Source organism: Musca vetustissima, unplaced genomic scaffold, assembly GCF_032173495.1.
Source record: "Musca vetustissima isolate MV318-11 ecotype Yass unplaced genomic scaffold, APGP_CSIRO_Mvet_v1 utg17268, whole genome shotgun sequence".
Classification (NCBI taxonomy): domain Eukaryota; kingdom Metazoa; phylum Arthropoda; class Insecta; order Diptera; family Muscidae; genus Musca; species Musca vetustissima.
The window spans coordinates 47,177-56,433 of NW_026874290.1; positions in this window are offsets into that span (position 1 = coordinate 47,177).

Sequence of the window (9,257 nt, forward strand, 5' to 3'; positions counted from 1 at the left end):
TCAAATGGACCCTGACTTTTGTGCGAAAAATTACAAAATGTGTATTCTATGGCGTATAAGGACATAGATTCGAGAAGTTGATATTATATCCAAGAATAGTGGTTGACCTTTAAATTGATAGAATTATATTGTTGGTTATATTGGTGTTTACGTATTCATATCTTATTTAGTAACCCATTAGCACAGTAGAGGTCGGAAATATAGCGCTGATCGCTTTGAAAATTTCCATGAGGATGCAGGTATGGTCAAGGACAATGCCCATAATTTTCGGTGATAATAATTTTGGGATGAAGTGGACCAAAATTACAACACAAGCCCCCGGTGAAGGGAATCTGGACAAGTAATTAGAAGAGCTGTACTGAATATTAGTAATATTCGAAAAATATGTCAGTGTAAGGAAGAGATGATGTTGACCTCTCATCTGGCAGGAAGGTGCCAATATCACGAAATATTGCCCCGGCTCAAAATAAACATACGCAGGAAGTTAGAGTTCCGTGGTAGTTGTGTAGAGTATCATATGGTCGGCCCATTCGAGTATACTGTTGTGTTCACTTGTTTTTCTTTTAGTTTTTATTCCGTTTCAATATTGTTATTTCTAGCAGAAATATATGAATTTTAAAACATTACCATGAAATTAGGTGTTTATAGGCCGCCAATGCGTATGAGTATTGACAACACTTACACGCATAAAAATACCTGTTGATTGGAAAATAATGACATACAGTGGTGGCCACAGAATTAAAACATTTACTGTGGTAAACATTTTTTGATCAGCCCTCGATTCGTTTGAAGTATTTTTGAAAATTTTTTAATTCAGAACACTTCGATATACTGCACTTAAGAGATTTAGTGTGGAAATGGAAAATTATTTCATGCAATTTTTCCATAAATAACGGTTTTTATGAAAATACATCGACTTTGAAGTGGCCATATAATTAAAACATTGTGTAATTTTTTACTTTACTGCATTTTTTTTTTAATATTTTTTAAAAAAGCTCTTTAATTTAGTTAAATTATGTAAACTAAGCACCGATAAAATCATTTACTGATAAAAATTTTTGAAAAAAATCTGTAAAATCTATCAAAATTGCCAACAATTTGTACAGTACACCTAACATTCAGAAAATCACCTTTATTATAGAAAATAAAGGTCCGAATGCACCAGAAATTGCTAGAATTAGTAAAAAACAATAAATAATTCTCAAAATAAATAAATATTTGAAATAAAAACTCAAAAAATGGGAATTAACCTAAAGGAACGATTCAATTTCAATAGCCTTTACTGAAGAAGGCCGGAATATTTTTGCAGTATGTGAGAAAATATCGATTGATATTGGTATTTATTATATCAAATCGATTGTTCGAGTAGTACAGAATATATTTAATCAAAAAATTTATCAGTCACAACAGAACGAACAGAGATCAACACCTATGTTGACGAGAAAACGTTTCTGGTACACAGCAGCATGTTTGATGGTTAACTCTTGACCCTTCAAATCTATTGAACATGACAATATTTTTCCAAAATAATATTTTTTGGAGAGAATAATGCCCATTTAATCTATTTTAGCCTAAAAGAAAGAAAAATTTTACAATTTGACAAATATTTAAAGTCTTGTGTTGAGCATCAAAAATGCTGCTGTGTGGCGGAATCTTTTACTCGTCAACATAGGTGTTGATCTCTGTTCGTTCTGTTGTGACTGATAAATTTTTTGATTAAATATATTCTGTACTACTCGAACAATCGATTTGATATAATAAATACCAATATCAATCGATATTTTCTCACATACTGCAAAAATATTCCGGCCTTCTTCAGTAAAGGCTATTGAAATTGAATCGTTCCTTTAGGTTAATTCCCATTTTTTGAGTTTTTATTTCAAATATTTATTTATTTTGAGAATTATTTATTGTTTTTTACTAATTCTAGCAATTTCTGGTGCATTCGGACCTTTATTTTCTATAATAAGGGTTATTTTCTGAATGTAAGGTGTACTGTACAAATTTTTGGCAATTTGATAGATTTTACAGATTTTTTTCAAAAATTTTTATCAGTAAATGATTTTATCGGTGCTTAGTTTACATAATTTAACTAAATTAAAGAGCTTTTTTAAAAAATATTAAAAAAAAAATGCAGTAAAGTAAAAAATTACACAATGTTTTAATTATATGGCCACTTCAAAGTCGATGTATTTTCATAAAAACCGTTATTTATGGAAAAATTGCATGAAATAATTTTCCATTTCCACACTAAATCTCTTAAGTGCAGTATATCGAAGTGTTCTGAATTAAAAAATTTTCAAAAATACTTCAAACGAATCGAGGGCTGATCAAAAAATGTTTACCACAGTAAATGTTTTAATTCTGTGGCCACCACTGTATGTTTAATGCCTAATTTAATTTGTTCATTTAGAAAAACTTTCTTATTCAAAAATATATATTTTCATAACAAAAAAAAATATTTTAGAAAAATATTTTCTATTAAAAGACTTGTATATTGATTATAAATAATTTATAAAAAATATGTTTATTAGAATAGTATATATTTTTGTGCAGCTAATATTAAAAACTATAGTCCTTGAGCTTTGTTAGAAATTTTATTAAACTTAAATACGATTATTTATATCGAAGATATAGATAGTTGAAAATATTAGGTGTTAATGGGACATCGGTGCGTATGAGTGTTGACAGCACTTATACGCTTTAAAGGCCGGTCGACTGGAATTTTTATAATAATTAAATTATATTAAATTTATTATTATTTCAATTAAAAAAGCTTATTTTTTAAATCATATGCAAAAAAATATTCCCAATTGTTGCAAACGGAATGACAGATTAAATATCCACTCCACCTTATGATGGAGGGTATACTGAAACATTTCTTATCAATATTTTTTTTGTTTTGATGACTTGGAATTTCCCCACAGGTGTATAAAACAATACAAATAAATTAGGTGTTGATGTGACATCGGTGCGTATGAGTGTTGACAGCACTTATACGCCTAAGAGGCTCAGTTGATTGGAATATTAAAAATAACTAAATATTATTTAATTTATTATTATTTTAATTAAAAAAAATATTTTTTAAATCATACAGAAAACTATTTCGAGAAGCTGCAAACTGAATGACAAATTTAATATACCCCACATCTTATGGTGCAGGGTATACAGACTAAATCTTTATCAAGAGATTTTCTATACACATATGGGAAAATCCCAAGCCATCAAGATCTTCCCATAGGTGTATAGAAATCTCTTGATAAGAAATAGTGCTGACCTTTTTTATTTCTCTGAAAAAATATTGATTTTGAAAATCACTTCAAAATATTCTCAGCTAATCAAAATAAAGCTTATCTCAAAACAAAAAAATTGTTGATTTGCAAACTGATAACCCCAACAAATACTGAACGGATTTTCCTGATTTCAAAATCATGAACCTGAAACAAAAACTTTGAATTCAGTCGTATTGAAACCGCAACAGTTGTTGGGGGAATATCCCAAAGCAATTCAAAATTTGAAACGCATTTTGAAATGAAAACGCCATTTGAATTGTGTATTTATCTTCTCGTATTTGGCTGCTTTATTTGGGTTTGCCAGGGCCAATATGAACTGGGAGTCAATGGCCGTAGCGGGGTACGTGGTAGAGGTCGCATAGATGCTGCTGGACCCAGAGTAGGAGGAGGAGGTGTGGACGCAGTAGGAGGTCGTAATTTTGCTGAACGCCGTTATATGGATTCCGCAAGAGATGGTGGCGGTCGTGGGGGTTATGCCACGGGAAAATTTGTGTGGTGATTTGGAATTAAAAAGAATTAAAAAATATATGTATTGAAATTGTTTTGATAAAGTAAATATTGAAAGAAAAAAATATTAAAAAAACAATTAATAGATATAAACCAGTAAGGAAAGTAGTAAAGTCGGACGGGGCCGACTATATGATACCCTTCACCACTATGGGTATATTAAACAGGACTATTAACATGTAATTGGATGAAAAAAAGTAATATTTATCTAAATGTGAATCTACCTAGATCTATCCATAAAGTATGTTAATCGACTTCAAACAAATATAAATAAGTCCGTTGGGCTATGTCTGTACTTCTAGAAAACGCAACTACGTAATTGTATGCTCAATTTTGTGCGTTGTGCACAATTTGATGTCAATCTGACTAACATGAGGAGTCTGATGCCCAATTTACTTGAAATCGGTCGAAAATATATATGGAAGCTCTATCCAAATATTAAGCGATTTCAAACAAACTTGTCACAGGTTAGGTTATACTAATTTCAGAACGTTTTGTTTCTATTGGTTCCTTAGTACGTCAATTACTTAAAATCAATCTATAATAAAAGGGAGCTATATCTAAATCTGGACCGATTTTCACGAAACTTGGCAGACATCATTCTAGGCTCAATTAAGTACGTTATGCCAAATTTCGTGCAAATCGAAAGTTATATAGGGACTTTGGGGCACCATTTACATGAAATCGTACGAAACTATATGTGGGAGCTATATCTAAATCTGGGCCGATTTTCTCGAAACTTGGTAGACATCATTCTAGGCTCAATTCAGTGCGTTATGCCAAATTTCGTGCAAATCGAAAGTTATATGGGGACTTTGAGGCACCATTTACATGAAATCGGACGAAACTATATATGGGAGCTATATCTAAATCTGGACCGATTTTCTCCAAACTTGGCAGACATCACTCTAGGCTTAATTCAGTACGTTATGCCAAATTTCGTGCAAATCAAAATATATATAGGGACTTTGGGGCACCATTTACATGAAATCGTACGAAACTATATATGGGAGCTATATCTAAATCTGGACCGATTTTCTCGAAACTTGGTAGACATCATTCCAGGCTCAATTCAGTACGTTATGCCAAATTTCGTGCAAATCGAAAGTTATATAGGGACTTTGAGGCACCATTTACATGAAATCGGACGAAACTATATATGGGAGCAATATCTAAATTTGGACCGATTTTCTCCAAACTTGGCAGACATCACTCTAGGCTTAATTCAGTACGTTATGCCAAATTTCGTGCAAATCGAAAGTTATATAGGGACTTTGAGGCACCATTTACATGAAATCGGACGAAACTATATATGGGAGCTATATCTAAATCTGGACCGATTTTCTCCAAACTTGGCAGACATCACTCTAGGCTTGATTCAGTACGTTATGCCAAATTTCGTGCAAATCAAAAGATATATACGGACTTTGGGGCACCATTTACATGAAATCGTACGAAACTATATATGGGAGCTAAATCTAAATCTGGACCGATTTTCTCCAAACTTGTTAGACATCATTCTAAGCTCAATTCAGTACGTTATGCCAAATTTCGCGCAAATCGAAAGGTATATAGGGACTTTGGGGCACCTTTTACATGAAATCGGACGAAACTATATATGGGAGCTATATCTAAATCTGGACCGATTTTCTCCAAACTTGGCAGACATCACTCTAGGCTTAATTCAGTACGTTATACCAAATTTCGTGCAAATCAAAAGATATATAGGAACTTTGGGGCACCATATACATGAAATCGGACGAAACTATATATGGGAGCTATATCTAAATCTGGACCGATTTTCACGAAACTTGGCAGACATCATTCTAGACCTAAATGATTAAGCTGTACCAAATTTCGTGCAAATCGAAAGATATATAGGGGCCGTTTACATTAAATCGGTTAAATATATATATGGGAGCTATATCTAAATCTGAACCGATTTTTCCCAATTTCAATAGGGTTCGTCCTTGGGCCGAATAAGTGACCTATACCAAATTTCATTCAATTCGGATCATAAATGCGACCTGTACTTTGTTTACAATTTAACATGGACAGACAGACAGACAGACAGACAGACGGACAGACGGACGGACGGACGGACATGCATAAATCGACTTAGAAAGTGATTCTATGCATATTCTCAAAAGGAACCATGTGTCTATCTCGTTTCCTTTTGCCTGTTACAAACATATGCACAAAGACATAATACCCTGTACCACAGTGTGGTGAAGGGTATAAAAATATTGAAATAAAATTTCCAATTGCACATTTTTTAAATTATTCAAAATTTCTCTTCTTTGAAAGTATTTCAATTAATGGAAGACTTCAATTTCTTGTAGGCCTGACCCTATTCCAAATAACTCTTCGCTACATTTGAGCCATTTTTTTTTTTTTTTTTTTTTGAATGAAGCCTATGCGATGAATATTCAGTTGAAGTCCAAATTATCGAAATTTAAAATAATTAAAAAAATAATTAAAAAAAATATTGAAATAAAATTTCTAATTGCAATTTTTTTAATTATTCAAAATTTTCTCTTGTTTGAAAGTATTTGAAATTATTTCAAAATTTTTTTGTATTTTTTTTTTCTCAAACCCGTTTCCGCTCCACGTTTCAATCACAATATGATGATGTGAGGGCCATAAACGGAAGACAATGACTTTGCTGGACTTGTTGCAAATTAAAAGCAACAACAACAACAACGACAATAACAAACCACAACACCAGGCAATAAATTAACACAATTTATTTCCACTAAACTGCAACTAATTAAATACAACAACAACAAACAACAGTTATATGTTTGTTCCATGGAGCGGTATTGTTTTGGTACCTGACGCCGCTATTACACAGAAAGTGATATGGAACACGTGTCCCAGGGGCCTCCACATCGTGGATGGATGAATGATTGACTTGGGGGATTTTTTTTGATATTAAATACATAATTATTTATTTTATGTTAATTATCTGTGGAATAGATAATAAATTTGTCATTCTGTCTGTAATATCTCGAAATATTCCCACCTGAGACCCATAAGGTCTTTGGGATCAGCATAAAATTTTATGTCGATGTGAAAACAAGTTACGTTTGTCTTCCTTTTGAAATCATGATAAAGCTCGTTATATTAAGGATGAAGCTTGGAAATTTTGCTGCGCCATTGCTACTACTCCTAGGATATTTGATATTGAAAATTGGGTATATGGGTCCAGGTTTTGGTATAGGCCTCATATAACTGAACTTCTCAATATTTGATATTTTAAGGATTTTGGGCACGTGTTGTCAACCAATTTAGCTGTAATTTGTTATTTTGAGATCTCATAGGGTGCGAAATCATCCTTCCGAAAATTATCGATATTGGTCCACTTTTAAGGGTAGCCTCCATATAGCGGAATCTCCCGAATTTTGGCATGTGGGGGATTTTGGACACATTTTTGCAACCGAATGGGCTGTAATATGGTATTTTGGGTTCTCATGGGGTAGCAAATCTGTATACCAAAAATTATCAACATTGGCTTATGCTACGGGGTAGCCTCCATATAGCGGAATCTTCCGAATTTCGCTATTTAGAGGATTTCGGACATGTTTTTGCAACCAAAATAGCTGTAATTGAATATTTTGAGTTTTGATAGGATTTGAAATCTTCCCACTAAAAATTTATCAACATTGGTTCATGCTTCGGGGTGGCCTCCATATAGCGGAATCTTCCGAATTTCGCTATTTAGGGGTGTTTGGACAGATTTTTGGAAACGAATTGGCTGCAATTTGATATTTTGATTTCTCATTGGGTAGCAAATATGTCTACCAAAAATTATAAACATTGGCCTATGCTACGGGGTGGCCTCCATACAGCGGAACCTATCGAATTTCGGTATTTTGGTGAGTTTGGGCATATTTTTTCAACCGAATTGGCTGTAATTTTGTATTTTGAGATATTCTAGGGTGTGAAACCTCCCTACCAAAAATTATTAATATTGGCCTAATTTTTAGGCTAGTCTCCATATAGCGGAACCTCTCGAATTTCGGTATTTAGATGAGTTTGGGTACATTTTTGCAACCAAAAAAGCTGTAATTAAATATTTTTAGTTTTCATTGGGCTGTCAAATTTTCCTACTAAAAATTTATCAACAATGGGTCATACTTCGGGGTAGCCTCCATATAGCGGAACCTCCCGAATTTCAGTATTTAGGGGAGTTTGGGTATATTTTTTAAACCGAATTGACTTTAATTTGGTATTTTGAGATCTCATGGGGAACGAAACCAAAAATGGTGAATATTGGTCTAATTTTTGGGGTAACCTCCATATAGCGGAACCTCTCGAATTTCGATATTAAGAGGAATTTGGACACCTTCTTGCAACCTAACTGGCTTTGATTATATATTTTGAGTTTTCATAGGCTGACAAATCTTCCTACTAAAATTTATCAACATTGATTCATACTTCGGGGTAGCCTCCATATATCGGAACCTCACAAATTTAGGTATTTAGGGGGTTTTCGGTACGTTTTTTGCTAGCGAATTGGCAGTACTTTGGTAATTTTGGATCTCATAGGGTTAGAAATCTTCCTACCAAAAATGATTAAAATAGGTCAAATTTTTAGGATAGCCTCCATATAGTAAAATCTTCCGAATTTCGGTATTTTAAAGATTTTGGACATGTTTTTCAATCGAACTGTCTGGAATTTAGTATTTTGGGTTCGCATGGGGTGTCCAATCTTCCTACCAAAAAGTATTAATATTGGTCTGCTTTATGGGGTAGCCCCCATATAATCGAACCTCCCAAAATTCGGTATTTAGGGGAGCTGCGACATGTTTTCTAACCGAATTTGCTGCAATTTAATATTTTGGGTTCTCATACAGTACCAAATCTTTCTACCAATAAATATAAATTTGATTCTGATTTGATTGATCTAAATTTTAATCTAGTCTCCATATAACCGAACCACCCGATTTATAGTATTTAGGGGATTTTGGCCACGTTTTTCCTACCGAATTGGCTGTAATTTGATATTTTTGGTTCTCATTGGGTAACAAATCTTCCTACCAAAAATTATAAATTTTGGTCTAGTTTTTAGGGTGGTCCCCATATAACCGAACCTTCCGAATTTTGGTATTTAAAAGAGTTTCAGCATATTTTTCAACCGAATTGACTGTTATTTGGTATTTTCGTTTCCCATTGGGTAGAAAATCTTCCTACCAAAAATTATAAATGTCGGTCTACTTTTTTGGGTTGTCCCCATATAATCGAACCTCCCGAATTTCGGTATTTTGGGGGGTTTGGTCACATTTTTCAATCGAATTGGGTACAAATTCATATTATGGGTTCTCATAAGGTGCTAAATCTTCCTACCAAAAATTATAAATGTTGGTCTATTATTTAGGGTAGACCCCATATAATCGAACCTTCCGAATTAGAACATTTGGGGGAGTCTGAACTTGTTTTAAAAGCAAATTTGCT